Below are 17690 nucleotides of genomic sequence, written 5' to 3' on the forward strand. Positions count from 1 at the left end.
TTGAGCAACAATATGAAATATATTTTGTTGGTATGTTTTACCGATTGAAGAGAATTAGAATTATTACAGTTTTTGAAAAGAATATATGAAAAATAATCTATTATGTTCTACAAATTGAGAAAAAAATTGAGATTGTCCAGTTTATGTCATAAATGATTTGAGAAAATACGTGTATATTTGAAAATTAATCAACAATAGCAAAGCATAAAACTAAAAAATAAAAAAATAAAATAAAAAACAAACAGAAGAAATAGAATTAATCTCATTCACAAAAAACTGCATCAGATCGCCAACTCAACTCAACTCAACTCTGCACAACAAACACAGACAATAATTATCAACTCAACTCAATTCTGCAAACAAACATAGACAATTTAACTCCCCAAATAATAATTACCAACTCAACTTAACTCAACTCTTTACTTTTATCACACACCAAACACATCCTAATAAGTTTCAAAACTACCTTATTTCCCTATTAAGTTTTGAAAACAACCATATTAATATAAAAGGTCCTAGTTTTTTAGAGGATAAAAAAGGATAGTTTTGAGTGGGTAAAAAAGAGGTTTTAATAACTCATAGGTTTTCTTTATGGGCTTAACAAATATGGGTAATAAATACCTACCCAACTCAATAACTCATACCCATTTATCAAACACCTCCTAAGGTATTTGATTTAATGAGGGAAAACTCCACTGCGGTTCGACTATCCTTTGTATATGAAAATGATCGTTCGAGGCAGGGCACCCCCACATTAAGTTGAACCCAAGAAACTCGTTCATAGGTTCTTGTATTTTCAAGATTTCAAAGTTCTTTCACTCTTTTTTAATATATATATATATATATATATAATAGGGTCAGGATTTCAAGTTGAGAAATGATTCGTCCCAAAAACTTATTAAACAATTAGTTGACTAACGAAAAAATAATGTGGCATAAATTAGTGAGATGGTTTAGAAAATGATGTGGATAGATCTTCAAACTTTCAATTTTGTTAGTCTCTTATTTGATTTATAAGCATTGATTTTATATCTAATGAGATCTAAATTTTTAATTTTTGTGGTTATAAAATCACTAAATTTAAAAATTAAAATGGATAAAGAATCTATTAGGCACAAAATTGAAAAATTCAGGATCTATTAAATACAAAATTGAAAATTGAAAGATGTATTAGACACTATTGAAACTTCAAAGTTTACTAGACAAAATAGAAAAATTCAAAACTCTAAACATTATTCAAAAATCATGGTTTTCATTCTAGGTAAGACAATGTGAATTGTTTCAAAATTTATAAATGGAAGGTTAATAGAAATTATTAGGGAAAATCTCAATTTATACCTTTAAACTTTAGAAGTTGTATCAATTTGAACCATCAACTAATAATTATATCTATTTAACTTCGTAACTTTTATGCATGTAGTTTATTATAGAATTAAATATAAAAATAATTTACTAGCCTTTGCGCTAAAGCCAATATAGACATGAATATGATGTATGTAGTTTGAATTCTTCTATCCCCTTGTACTAAAAACAATTGTAATTATATAAACTTGTACTACCAAATTGAAAGTCAAATGTTTGATTCTAAGCCTACTAAAAAAAATGGTAAATTCTTTATAGGGAATAATATCTTTTTGGTCCTTAAGTTTTGGGTTAGTTTGCATTTGGTCTCTAGAAATTTTGTTTTTCCTATGTTTCAAAATGTAGTAATTTTATCTTAAAATTTGAATTTTGTTTCAATTTAGTCCATGTTTCAAGATGAACATTTTTACCATTGATCCACTAAACATTCACATTCTATTTGTAGTCTTAATGTATATTGATCCATTTAAATTAATTAAAAAAATTATAATTAATTAAATTTCACTATTTTTTATCATCTTTAAAATTAAATTTTCACTTTATAATTATTTTAAATTAATAAATAGGCATTAATGTTAATAATGAGTATTTTGAAAAAAAAGTTAAAAAGTTAAAAGTACAAATGAATTATGGAGATCAAATTGCTGTAAGACATTAAAATCTGGGACTAAACAAAGGTAACTACCAAAAAGTAGACACAATAACTATATGTTAATTATAAAATTAAGATTGGTGATGGAAACAATTATTTAAAAAAAAAAAAAAAAAAAAATCTGCACAGAACTCGACGGCTGGGTCCCAGATATTAATAATGCCACTACATTGACAATAAATTGGGTTTGCATTTTGCACTTTTAACATCATTTAATATCAAATGGATAAAATCTGAAACCATTTGGGTCACCCTCAAAAGAGATTCATCCCTGGTTGAGGTACTTGGTTAAGGTTGATAATCAGTTTTTTTTTTTTTAATTTTATGTTTATATCGTTTTTCTTCCAAATTATTATTATAATTTTTGTATTTTTTAAAAAATATTTGAATTCTAAGTTAAATTTTAAAAATAAAAATTAGTTTTTCATTTTAAAAAATTTGGGTTAATTTTTTAAAATACATGTAAACAATAGATAACCAAACATTGAAGTTATAAAATAATTTACCAAAAAAAAATCAAATGCATATCCAACTGAGTACTGTCTTAATAATGTGGTTTCAATCTTTTGGCACCTAATAATATATAGTTTCATCAAACTTTTTTAAAAAGGCAGATGTATGTTGGAAAAGAAAAATAATAAGTTTTGGAGTGATTTTCGACAATTGAGTTTCAATCTATTTGAATTACTTCTCCCTTAGTAGGGAGACATTTAAGTTTCTTGGTTCTATGTGTTACTCTAGTATGATTGATTGATTTTATTATAGGCAAAACTTGAGCAACATAATTCATAACATGTCTTGTATTATATCAACAACATATTTTGTATCGTACAGATTCTACTTGGAGATTTTTCTATATATGTTGATATGTATAGTGTATATTTGCTAGATTACTTTCCCATCCTGAGCAACATATTTTGCAATATGTCCTATATGATGTCTCAGAATATGTTACGTGACGGACAACGTATTCTACCAATTATTTTTTCCTTATCTGTTAACGTGATTTTGTAGATTTCATGGCATGCTTTCTTTTTGCTTGCAAATATGTTTTGTTCCTTCCATATATTGTGGTTTTATTTATTTTCTAGGGTTAGCCCATTTATTTTGGAGTGTAGGTGTTAAAGGGTTTGTGTTTTTGTTCAAAGAAAAATACTCTAATACATTGTTCCTAATCTCTTTGTACTTAGTCTTGAGGGTGTCGTTGAATGTCTTCTAGACTAGGTTGAAGTGTAATTGTTGTTTGTATGTCACTGTGAGCGAAAAGGAGTTTATCCCATACATAGGAAGAGTCTAAGTTCCATTGCATTAAGAGGATCTCATACTAAGCTTGGGAGAAGCTTATTCATGAAGGTTAGAGGAGCTCACACTTAGAGGGAGCTTAAGTACGTTGTCTTGAGGGAATCTCATACAAAACTTGAGATGAACTTTATTGTGGAAATGAGGGGAGCTCAAACTTAAGGGAAGCCTAAGTTGAAACTGAAGAGTTAGTTGTACGTGAGTTACTGAAGAGAAAGCCTACCATATAAGTACTTTATTGTAAAAGCTAAACTCTTTATATAGTGAAGTTTCTTTCTATCAAGCACACAACCCCCCAAATTGAGGTGATATTGCACCAAAAAGAGTTACCAACCTCTGTTTCTATCTATCTCTACTGTTATTGCTTGAAATTAAGTTATTTTGGTTGTCTATCATCATATTTCAACATTTTGTTGAATATTTGTTTTTTGTGTTAGATCCACTTTATTTTTTTTTACCATGAAAATTGTCTTAGAAGACCATCATAACGTGATTGACACTTTTATATACCGTTAGATGTATGAGAGATAAATGGTTAGAAGACTTTAAGTTACAAATCCAACTTAAGAGGGCTTGTGGAATAACTTTTTTCCGATGATAGTTTTCTCTTATTAAATATTTTATTGAAAAGCTGGTTTTATTATAATTAAATTTTTTGATAAATAATGAAAAGTGGATTGAGTTATTATAAATTGATTCATAATATTGATGATGATTGCGTGGTTTTGGTGCAATGCAAACCTGTAACTGTCTATGGTCAAGTTTTAATGTAGTGATTGAATTTCGAGTATCATCAAAGCCATTAATTTAATCAAGTACCATAGCTACTTCTACTTTATTTTAGAGAACCAGATATCAAAGTAGGGATTTAATATGAAAATAGAGTGGTTTCTTAAAATATTTGCAAAAAATGAGTGCTCCGGAAAATATATGCAAAAATGGAGCTAATTTTTTATCCTATTAGGTTTAGTTTTTTTAGAAGACTGAATGTAACAAAATTTAGTTCTTGTAAAAAACTGAATTAGAACACAATGTTGCTCTTCAAACAAAACGGCCAATCCTAACCGAAGGACTAAATGTCCTTTAAATTAGCACAACAGATACGCGGAAGGGCAATCCTAACTTCTAAAGCAGTCGCACAAAGAAAAAAGAAAGAGATCACCAATTAATATTGCTAAAGGATAATTCTGATAAGGAAAGTATTTTGTAGAAACAACATTTATGGAGAACATTCATTTGCCAGAAAACCACCAAAGCAGAGACATCTCAGATAACATCGGTGACACTTAAATAATATTGTCAACCACATAATATCTAACAAACTCCCCCTTTGGTAATATTTTTTAAGCAATGACAAATACATAATTAATCAAAACATAGTCAAAGGCATAGTAGCATCATGTCATTGAAACAATACATAATAGTCTGAGAGATAATTCACAACAACACCCAAAAACAATAACAAAAACCACTAAAACAAAACAAACCAAGTGAAGAAGGAAAAAAAAAAAAAAAAAGCAACTAGCAGCAACCACACCAAACACATTTGCAACCATATCAAACACATTCTACTTCTCCCCTTTACGACATGCTTAAAAAACTATGAAATGAAAAAGGAGAAGCACACAAACAACTATCAACTAACATTCACATCCCTATCCTATACACTAGAGTCCACACCCTGATCAAGACCATCTAAGTAACCACGAAGAAGATTCAACATGTCATCCACCCCAACTTTTCAAGCATAAATTCTCTGGATCAATACACCAAGATATTTTGACTCATTTTCTAAAACGTGCATCACCTTTTTCCACACGCAGTCTGGAGGAACTCTTTAATGGGACCATTTTCAGACACTGGAACTTCAGTGTGAACCAAATCAGGAACATGTTTTTCCTGATATAGTCTGTAGCTAAAGAATGGGGTAGGGGGATGAGGTTAATTGAAAGAAATTTTTGAAAAAGATTCTTGGAGCGGAAGCAAAAATCGACCAAAATTCTATTTTTCATTGAATATAAGTTTTACAGTAAAAAAGAACAAGATATGCATTTTCTAAAATTACAATATACTTTAAATAAAATACATAGAGTTTCAGAAACCTTTACTTTTGAAGAATCCTCTCTTCAAGAACTCCTTCTCCACGTGGATCTCCTTCTTCAAGAATTTGGACACCACCACTTGAGAATCCTCTATATTCTCTTGGGATGAAGGATTCAAGCAAGAGTTGTGGACTTTGCTTGAATCCTTGGAAGAGGGAAAGAGATGAAGAGGAGGGGAGTGAAGAGAACTTTTCTTCTCCGGAAAACTCTACTTTCAGAGCCAATTGAGGAAGTAGATGAACAATCTCCAACTACCTTAATCACAACCCACGTAAAAACATTGAGAGAATAAGGGAAGAGAATTGTAACTTCTTCTCTTTAATTAATTTCAATTAAATTAAATTAATATATATATATATATATAATAACTACTTTATTATATATATACAGTTATTACATATATATACTATATGTTATATCAAATATAATATATGGTCTGTAGTTTATATTGCATCAATTACAACATGAACTATAGATTTTATTTCCTATCAACATGGCATTTAATATAAATCACATTTATATTAAATTCAATTATATGAATTTCATCCATATAATTGATATTTCGATCATATCCAAATATTTAACTCCTATCAATATAAATCATATGTATATTTAATTACATGAATCTCAATCATATAATTAATATTTGAATCATATTCAAATTCCTCTCATATTACCTTAAATTATAATGTATCAAATACATTATATTAATTCTATCACATATATAATCAATTTAATTAATTATATCATATATAATTAATTTCCTAAACTAATTTGAACACTTCGAAGTAATCCAAAATCAATTCTTAATTAAATCCCCGTTGAGCTACAGAGAGGACCTTATGAACCTGTAGATTGAAGCTCCGACAACACTCGGATAATTTATTAAACTCTTTAATTAAATTACCCAACATCCGTTAATTGCCAGTCACTCCAATAAAGACCGATAGTTGCACTCTTTGAACTACAAATAAATCTGTGTCCATTGAATATAACCAATCAACAGTGCGATGACCATTCACAAATTGTTCGTAAGTATAGTTGGGCCAAAATACCGTTTTTCCCCTGTAGTTACATCTAACTCCTTAAGTACTACTGATTCCTCTAATAAACAATAAGTCATAATCCCACTATGACCAAGTCCCTCTCGAGCCAGGAGAGGGTGTGGCCATTATGTTCAAGACCTAGAATCAGCCCCTAAGGAAGCAATTTATCTATTTGCCCCTGCATCAGGGAAAAAGTGAATTCCGTCTTGTGTAGCTGTGTTCCCAACTCCTCAGTCAGACGAATCCCTAAAATGGTAGGCTTGTTGAGTTGGCAATCTGGCCACTCTCAACCATACAAATCAAAGGATCGCCTTCATGAGCAGGAGTTCACAACTAACTCATGATTTAGGTTATATCACATATGGTCATCCTAGTAAAATGTAAGTCTCTATTATTAACGACGTTATATAAAGAGACTAATCATTTTGTGGTCTGGTCTTATACAAACTCTTTGTATGGGATACTCTTGCTCACATGTCTCCACATGAATGATCAGGATCAGATCATTCGTAGCACTTTACAACACTTTGAACACCTACAAAGTGGGTCGTATTCGTAGTGTCACCAAGATAAGATACCCAGCCTTATCCATCTACTACAGACTGTTTAGGTTATTATTTAAACAAAATCTACTTGTATGTCTCTACATACTTGTTTAAATTACATGAAATAACCTCGGATCTTAGTTTATTGGATATAGTATATGCTGATAAAATAACACTTATTTTATTAACAATAATATGTTTATACAAAGTTTACAAACTACGAGATTACAAGGAGATTTAGAACACCAATCCCAAAAATCTTTCACTTGTCTTAGAGCTTAGGGAGCCTAATGTACAATACAAATAAAGTACAAAAATACAATAAACTAGGGCATACACTATACCCAGTAACATCTCCCACTTGCCCTAGACAATGTGTTGCATATCCCGTAGACCCAGACTTTCTAGAAGACCCTCGAATACTTTAGCCGTGAGAGCATTTATAAACGGATTAGCAACATTGTGCTCCGAAGCAATCTTCGTGTAGTCACATCACCTTGATGTATAATCTCTCGAATTAAATGATATTTCCGTTCTATGTGCTTACCTCTTCGGTGACTCCTAGGTTCCTTAAAATTTTCCACAACACCACTGTTATCACAATAAAGTGTGATGAGCAAAGACATATTTGGAACAATTTCCAAATCAGTAAGAAACTTCTTAAGCCAAACAACCTCTTTAGCAGCTTCACAAGTAGCTACGTATTCGACTTTCATAGTGGAGTCTGCGATGCATCCTTGCTTGATGTTCGCCATACTATAGCTTCTTCATTCAGAGTAAACACTGGTCCTGATGTGGATTTCCAAGAATCCCGATCAGTCTGAAAGTCAGAATCTATGTATCCTATAAGGATCAAATCCTTATCTATATACACGAGTATATAGTCCTTTGTTCTCCAAAGATACTTGAGGATCGTTTTGACCGTCATCTAGTGATCTAATCTTGGATTAGACTGATATCGACTGACAATCCCTATTGTATAGCAAATGTCAGGTCTAGTACATAACATTGGATACATAAGGCTACCGATAGCCAATGCATAGGGAATTCATCTCATTTCCTCAACTTCTTGAGGAGTCTTAGGACACTGTTCCTTAGAAAATACAATTCCATGTCTGAAAAGTAATAAACCCTTCTTAGAATTGTGCATCGAATATCTGACAAGCATCTTGTCAATATACAATGCCTGAAACAAGGCCAACCTTTTATTTTTACGATCCCTTATAATCTGAATCCCTAGAACAAACTGCGCCACTCCCAAATCTTTCATTTGGAATTGGGTGACTAGCCATTTCTTTACATCAATCAGAAAACCTACATCATTCCCAATGAGTAAGATATCATCCACATACAGCACAAGAAAAGCTACTGAGCTGTTGATGATTTTCTTGTAAATACAAAGATCATCAACATTCTAATCAAAGCCATAAGATTTGATCACGGCGTCAAATCTTATATTCCAAGATCGAGATGCTTGTTTCAGTCTATAAATGGATCGATTAAGCTTGCAAACCTTTTGCTTTTGATTTTGTTCAATGAATCCTTCTGGTTGATTCATGTAGATGGTCTCTTCAAGATTACCATTCAAAAAGGCAGTCTTGACGTCCATTTTCCATATCTTCTAATTATAATATGTGGCCATGGACAAGAGAATCTTGATAGACTTTAATTGGACAACAGGTGAGAAAGTTTCTTCATAGTTCATTCTCTCAACCTAGGTATAACCCTTTGTCACAAGTCTAGCTTTAAAGGTCTGTACCTATCTATCTACACCGCTTTTCCTCTTATAAATCCATTTACAACCTATAGATTCTACCCCATCAGGTTGATCTACAAGTTTTCAGATAAAATTGAAGTACATGGACTCAATTTCTTGATTCATGGCTTTAATCCATTCATCCTTGTCAATATCTTCCATTGCTTGCTTATAAGATAATGGATCCCCAATACCATCATCAGTTATGATATTTTGGGCTTCTGTTAAACCCATGTAGCGTACAGGTGGATTCATAACCCTCCCACTCTGTCGGGGCAATCTGAACTCTTGAGATTGATGACTAGATGAACTGACATCAACAATCCTTGTTGATCTATCAGCCTGTTCAACAACTCTTGTTGAAGTCTCAACAGTCTCATTAGAAATCTCACTTAAAACAAGTTTAATTCGCAGTTTATGATCCCTCAAGTGGTCTTCTTCCAAGAAGGTAGCATTTATTGAAACAAACACTTTATTCTCACTTGGATCATAGATGTATCTACCTTTCATTTCCTTGGGGTAACCTACAAATAGGCACACTTTTGAATGAGGTTCTAACTTTTTGGGATTTACCATTAGCACATGGGCTAGACATCCCCAAATCCTGAAGTGGTGTAAACTACCTTTACGACCTCTTCATAACTCAAAAAGTATTTCAGAAACACTCTTTGAGGGAACGTTGTTTAAAATATAAACTGCAGTCTCTACTGCTTATCTCCAAACGAGTCAGGAAGATGAGCATAACTCATTATTGACCGAACCATGTCCAACAGGATTCTGTTTCTCCTTTCTGATATACCATTCTGATGAGGTGTACCTGGGACTGAGAGTTGGAGTGTAATTTCATTTTCTATCACATAGTTTTGGAATCTTAAGTCCATACACTCTCCACCACGATCAGATCGTAGTGTTTTTATCTTTTTACCTAACAAGTTTTCAACTTCAATCTTGTACTTCGTGAACTTTTAAAGAGCTTTAGACTTATATTGCATTAGGTATAGATACTCAAATTTATAATAATCATCTATGAAAGAGACGAAATATTCATACCCACCTCGTGTTTTTACATTCATCAGATCATAGAGGTCTGAATATATAAGCTCCAAAGTTTCTTTGGCTCATAACCTTTTCCAATAAAAGGTTGTTTAGTCATTTTGCCTTCAAGGCATGACTCACATACTAGTAAAGAGTTTTTTTCTAAACCATTTTGAAGTCTACTTTTCACCAACTTCTCAATCCTATTGAGATTGATGTAACCTATCCTTGGATGCTAAAGATGAGCATTTTCTTTAGGATAAATTCTCGGTCTTTTTACAGTTGTTGCTGTTTTGAACATTTCAGTATTGAGCACAACTTTTATGAATAACAGCCTTAGTACATACAAGTTATTTTCCGTTGAACCAAAATCTAACTCCATTCCATTATTAAAAATAAACACTTTATTCTCAGAGAAGGATGTGGAATATTTTTGTTCAATCACACAGGAAACAGAAATTAGGTTCCTCTTGATATGAGGAACTACATATACATTATCTAATAACATATATTGTTTCTTGTCCAAAAATAACTTAAGTTTGCCTATAGTAACAACTGAAACGACCTCACCACTACCGACTCTAAGAGTCATCTCTCCAGCTTCCAACTATTTTTAGGAATTAAATCCTTGATGGGAAAAACATACGTGATTAGTAGCTCTTGAATCAACTATCCAGGCATAATCACCATTCTCTACTAAGCACATCTCCAAGAAAAATAAATCAAATTTATTTTCTTTGGGGTTCTTCCTTTTCTGGAGAGTAGTAGGATCAGCTCCATAACCCAAATCATAAACTCCAAGTTTCATCTCAGAGGGCAATCCTTGTCGATGAACTTCATCTGAGTTGGCAACAATTGCTTTCTTTGTTAGTCCCTTGACATTCAATATGGACTAGAGATTATCTTAGGAACTAACACTATTGGTTTCATTGTCATCAATCCCGTTTTTCTTGAATAGTGAGAACTTTTGTTCAAACAATTCTCGAATTGATTCAATGATCTCATGTGCAATTACCATGTTCTCAAACCTTTTGGCCAATGCATCAGGTATGCTTACCAAAATGTGAACTCGGGCCTTCAAATTAACCTTCATCCATAACTCATATGCGTTACGAACATTTCATGGTGCATCAGAGATTGGGACTTGAGGACAATCCTCAATCATGACAATTTTGAGGTCATTTACCACGAAAAATGTTTTAAGGAATTCTTTCCACGTCGTGTAATTGAAATCAGTCAAACTAGAAAAGACAAATAACATAAAAATGCTATTTGACATAATTGCTTAAAAATAAACATATTGATCTATATTAGATTTTAGCATAACTCTTAAAAATTCCAATCAATTTTAGAAAAATCTAAATGAAACCATCTAACATCTAATTTTGCAATGACGGTTCAGTGATTTATGACAAAAGCCATAGAAGGTTAGTCAGTTGTCCCTCACTGAATTGATACACTATCAACCAATCATTATACCAAAATAACTCCTATTCCTATAACGATCAGTCATCATTTATTCGGTCAAGAAATCATTAACTTGCGTAATAATTTCACATAATTATGACCCTTCATTTTAGATCTTAGAGTTCCACCCCAATGAGCCAATCGAAGGGAAAAACCGATGGAGGAAAAAACTAAAGCGATCCTAGCGAATTTTGGAGTCCACCTTGATATTGACCTACTGCACAAACCATCCGAATGGGGACGCTCCCAGGGCGCCTTAAGGTCGTGCAAGAAGGTCTCACGGTGCAAACCAATGAAAGAGACCGTAGGACATGTTGACACACATTCCTCTCCCACTTACTATAAATACTCTCTCCAATCACTGTGATATTGACCCATGCAAATACCATTCGAAGGGGGACGCTCCTAGGGTGCCTCAAGGCTAGCATGAGTCTCACGGTGTGAATATTAAGGGAGAAACATAAGTGAAAAATGACATATCATATACATCTTTTCCTCTTACTGAGTATTTTAACAACCTAGGGTCTAATTTACCTAGGAAAAATATAGCTAATTATATTTACTAAGTGATTATTTAAGTTTGCCCAAAAGTAACACTTACTTTGGAAAGTTAAACAATTTTGATTAATATTCGTTAAACACTTTAACAAATGTTAATCAACGATTGCATGTTTGTACCAAATCTATCTAATTCACCTTTTCAGATAGGTTCCCAGGTAAGGGTGTTCCATTTCCGTCATCTTAAGTACTCCAGCCTATCCAAAACCTGCCTTAGACAAAAGGTTCCTTATAGATATATTTGTTACAAATTTAATCTTTTATTGAGATCAATTTAATCCTATTAAAACGATTAAAAAAGATTAATCTAATTTCTAATCTTATTAGAAATTTGTGAACTTAGGTCTATCTCAATCATATTTTAAAACTATTTTAAAAAATGATTTCACCTAAGTTTGCATGCAACTCTTTGTTAATGATTTTAATTTCTAATTTCATTTATTTATAACTCTTATAAAGTAAATGAAACAAATTAAAACCTACATTGCATCGATTGACATACTTCAAAATTATAACATTTATAATATTACCTAAAGTAATGTCATGCATCATGCAAAGTTCATTTCATTACTACATATACATAATACTTATATATATATCAAAGTAATGAAATTAAATAACATACATCACATGCATACATTCAAACTATATATTATATGATTATAATATAAATAATGCATGGCTATCTTATTTATGCATGCAAGCATATAGTATAACACTTATATTATATGAAACATGAGCATGCTTCTTGTAATTTAAACAATGTATATACATATAATATAAATGATGCATGAAATTAAATGCATAACCTATGGTGGGTTTTAAAACTTTATGATATACATTATGACATATATTATTAAAAATACATCGCATGTATATTTACACTAACAGTTGATGGACTGGGATAAGACCTCTAAAAAGGAAAAAAAAAAAAGGGCTAACTATTACATAAAATTGAGCCAATCGGTTTGAAACAAGTGAACCGGGTTTTAAACCCATCCAACTGAACCGTCCTTCAATGAACCACCTTGTAGCTGTCGTGTAGCAAGCAACTATGCGATCAAGGCAAGGCTTAACTTCCAAGCCAACGCTTGTAATCACTTGGCTGCATGCTTCCTTCAGATAGTGCATCACCCAACCTTGGCCAACGCATAACTCACCTTGAGGCTATCACGTCCCTTCTATGGTCGCAAGCCAAAGACCATTGCAAACCTCATCGCACGTTGCCTAGCTTCATTGCATAGCTCCAGCACACATCGTAGAAGAGTGCAAGATCGTGTAGCAGACAACTATACGATCAAGTAGAAACGACTGCACGATCGCGTAGCAAGCATCTATGCGATCTTATAGCAAATGCTACACGATCGTGTAGCTCTTACTATGCGATCTTGTAGCTAATGCTACACGATTGTATAACTCTTGCTGTGCGATCTTGCATTTCTGACTTCTCCAACGAAACTGTGCTCTGCAACTCTTCTTTGAAGCTTCCCGGGAACAGCACGAGTGACTCAAACTTACAAATTACAGACTCAATTGCAAGATTAATGCCCAAAAACGCAGGGGCCTTTACAAACCAAATTTGTAAATAAAGAAAGCATTAAATAGGGCGTTCTATCCTGAAATACTTTATTATATAACATATAGCCTATAGTTTATATTGCATCAAATACAACATAAGTTATAGATTTTATTTTCTCTCAACAATACATATCACTTAATATAAATCACATTTATATTAAATTCACTTATATGAATCTCATCCATATAACTAATATTTGGATCATCACCAAATATTTAATTCCTCTCAATATAAATCATATTTATATCTAATAACATGAATCTCATTCATATAATTAGTATTTTAATCATATTCAAATTCCTCTCATATTACCTTAAATTATAATATATAAAATACATTATATTAATTATATCAAATATATAATCAATTTAATTAATTCTATCATATATAATTAATTCCCTCAATTAATTTGAACACTTCAAATTAATCCAAAATTAATTCTCGATTAAATCACTGTTGAGCTACAGAGGGGACCTTATGGACCTGTAGATTGAAGCTCCAACAGTACTTGAATAATTAATTAAACTCTTTAATTAAATTATCCAACATCCATTAACTTCCGGCCACTCCACTAAAGGCCGATAGCTGCACTCTTCGCACTACAGATAAATTTTTGTGTCCATTGGATATAACCAATCAACAGCGCGATGACTTTTCAAAAAGTGCTTGTAAGTATAGTTGAGCTAAAATATCGTTTTGGCCCTGTAGTTACATATAACTCCTTAAGTACCACTAATTCCTCTAATGAACAATAAGTCATAGTCTCATTATGACCAAGTCCATCTCGGGCTAAGAGAGGGTGTGGTCACCGTGTTCAAGATCCAGAATCAGCCCTTAAGGGAGCAATTTATCTACTTGCCTCTACATCGGGGAAGAAGTGAATTCTGTCTTGTGTAGTTGTGTTCCCAACTCCCCAGTCAGACGAATCCCTAAAAGGGTGGACTTGTTGAGTTGACAATCTGACCACTCTCACCCCATATAAATCAAAGGACCGCCTTCATAAGCAGGAGTTCGCAACTCACTCAGGATTCAGGTTATGTCACCCATGGTCATCCTAGTGAAATGTAAGTCTCTATTATTAACAACGTCATATAAAGAGACTAATCATTTCGTGATCCAGTCTTATACAAACTCTTTGTATAGGAAACTCCCGCTCACATATCTCCACATGAATGATCAGGATTAGATTATTTGTAGCACTTTACAACACTTGTAATATCTACAAAGTGGGTCAGATCCATAGTGTCACTAGGATAAGGTACCCGACCTTATCCATTTACTACAGATTGTTTAGGTTATTATTTAAACAAGATCCACTTGTACATCTCTACATTTTTTAAATTACATGATATAACATCGAATCTTCATTTATTGGATTAAATATATGCTGATAAAATAACACTTATTTTATTAACAACAATATGTTCATACAGAGTTTATAAACTACGAGATTACAAGGAGAATTAGGACAACAATCTCAACATCAGACACATCTGAGTAAAGGAGAAAATTAGATTTCTTTGCAAGAAGAATACATAGATAAGTCTAGGAAAGCACAAGGTAACTTTGGTTGCTAGATAAGCAATATGTTGCATGATTTGATTAATGATAAATACACAATAGTTAAAATTTACCCTACTACCTCAATGTAACTTGAGAGATTGGTGAAGAATGAACTTCTAAGCAAGTTAGAAGAAAATTCTTTACTTGTGTGCGAGTCATGCCTTGAAGGCAAAATGGCTAAAAGACCTTCAACTGGAAAAGGTTATAGGGCCAAAGAGCCTCTAGAGCTAGTGCATTTAGATTTTTATGGTCCGATAAATATACGAGCCAGAGGAGGCTATGAATATTTCATCACTTTACCTGATGATTATTCAAGGTATGGGTATGTATTTTTAATGCAACATAATTCTGAGTCATTTGAAAAGTTGAAAGAGTTCAAGGCTGAAGGTGAAAATGCATTAAGTAAAAAGATTAAAATGCTTCGATCTGATCGAGGTAGAGAGTTTTTGGATTCTGAGTTCCAGAACTATATGATAGAACATGGAATAGTTTTCCAACTCTCAGCACCTGGAACATCTTAGCAAAATGGTATATCAGAGAGGAGAAATCAAACCCTGTTGGACATGGTTCGTCGATGATAAGTAACGCTTCCTTACCTAACTCGTTTTGGGGTTTTGTAGTAGAGACTGCAACTTATATCCTAAACTGTATTCCCTTCCAGAGTGTTGTCAGAACACCTTTGGAGTTGTGGAATGGTCGAAAAGCTAGTTTACTTCATTTTCGTATCTGGTTTGCCCAGCAGATGTGCTTAAGGCTAATATTAAGAAATTAGAACCACGTTCCAGGTTATGCCTATTTGTAGGCTACCCCAAGGGAACGAGAGGAGGCTATTTTTATGATCCTAAAGAAAACAAAGTGTTTGTATCGAAAAATACTACTTTTCTTGAGGAGGATCATATAAGGAAGCACAAACCTAGAAGCAAAATCGTGTTGAATGAGCTTTCCAAATAAACCACTGAATCTTCAACAAGAGTTGTTGAAGAGCCTACTACCTCAACAAGAGTTGTTGATGTAGATTCATCTAGTAGGTCAAATCCACCTCAAGTGTTGAGGGAACTTCAACGTAGTGCGTGAAGGAAATCAAGCACGAGGATTTCCATGAACAACGGAAGGATCGTTCCAAATTTCATTCGAGTTGAACATAAACAATTACAGTACAAGAACGAAAACTAATAGGTCATGAACAACAAGAAATTACAGCATGCTAGCAAGAGTATCAAGGGATAGAATATGCATACCTTTGAAGAAACATTCTTCAAGAATCCTTCGATCAGTCTCTAAGCGTCCAAGACCAGCAATGCTCGAACGCAATGACTGGTGCACAACACTAACATAACGAACACAACAATCACGCACCCAATCGAGTCATACTCGATTCACAAAGTGAGTGAAAACACCACCACAATGATTACCTTGGTATTCTCGGTGTGAGAATCCAGGAGTTGTGGGCTCTATATGAACTTGGCTTGAGGAAGAGACTAGAGGACAATGATCGTGTAGATGATCGAGCAAGTGGGAGATAGGAAGTTGTCTATCGTATAGACGGTATGCTCATCGCGTAGTAAATGGTAGCCTATCGTATAGACTTGCCACTCGATCATTTAGCTATGATCAGCTGATGAACTATCGTATAGTCAAACTCCACGATCGTTTAGTCTCTGTACAGCTATCCCTTAGTGAAACACTTCCACTTGATAACTTATTTGTGAGTTACTTTCCGAAACAAGCAAAATCTAATTTTAGGAAAACATTTTTTCTTTTATCTCACGATTACCATAAAATCACCAATAACCTCCCACTCAATCGGTTATTAGAGAAAAGTTTTAATTATCAAATAATTAATATATTATAAATAAATATGATAACCAACTTACCATATTATATTTATAACCTATAGTTTTAATATTTCATCTCATGAAGCATACAAACCATAGTTCTTTTTCTATTTTATAGTACTTAATATAAATTTACATTAATCCTCCACTTGATGTATCTCATACATCACACCAGTTATATCATATATAATTGAATTTCCTCTTGTCAATTTGAACACTTCAAATCAACACCAAGAACTGATTCTCAACTTGAATCCATTGAGCTACCAAGGGGACCTTATGAACCTGTAGCTTGAAGCTCCAACGGTACGTGAAGAACTGACTAAACTCCTTAGTCACGGGATCCACCATCCGTTAACTGTCGGGCACTCCACTAAAGATCAATAGCTGCACTCTCCTCACTACATATATATTTATGTGTCCATTATTAGGATTGATACCCTAAAATCTCATGTCCTGTAGTTTGTAAATAGTATGTACGAACGCTTGTGTTGTTAATATATGATATTTACTTCACATCTTGTTTTTCGCTCAGTTACTTGTTTTATTTGCTTTACCACAAACCAATAAACATACAAGTGGATCATGTCTTGAGTGATAATCAAAATGGTCTATAGTATATGGATAAAGTAGGGAAACCTTATCCTAGTAACGCTACGGACGCGACCCGCTTTGTGGAATGGTCACAAATGTTGTGACTTATCACAGATGGTCTAATCTTGATCATTCGTGTTAGGGACATGTGAGCAGGAACGTCCTATAGAAAGAGTTTGTATAAGACCTGACCATGAAGTGTTAACATCTCGTTATATAACATCGTTCATGATAAAGACTTCACTTCACTAGGATGACCATAGGTAACATGACCTCAATCCTAAGTGAGTTGGGAAC

The sequence above is a fragment of the Benincasa hispida genome, chromosome 4 (genome assembly GCF_027475165.1).
Source record: "Benincasa hispida cultivar pf3 chromosome 4, pf3_genome.v1.1, whole genome shotgun sequence".
Classification (NCBI taxonomy): Eukaryota; Viridiplantae; Streptophyta; class Magnoliopsida; order Cucurbitales; family Cucurbitaceae; genus Benincasa; species Benincasa hispida.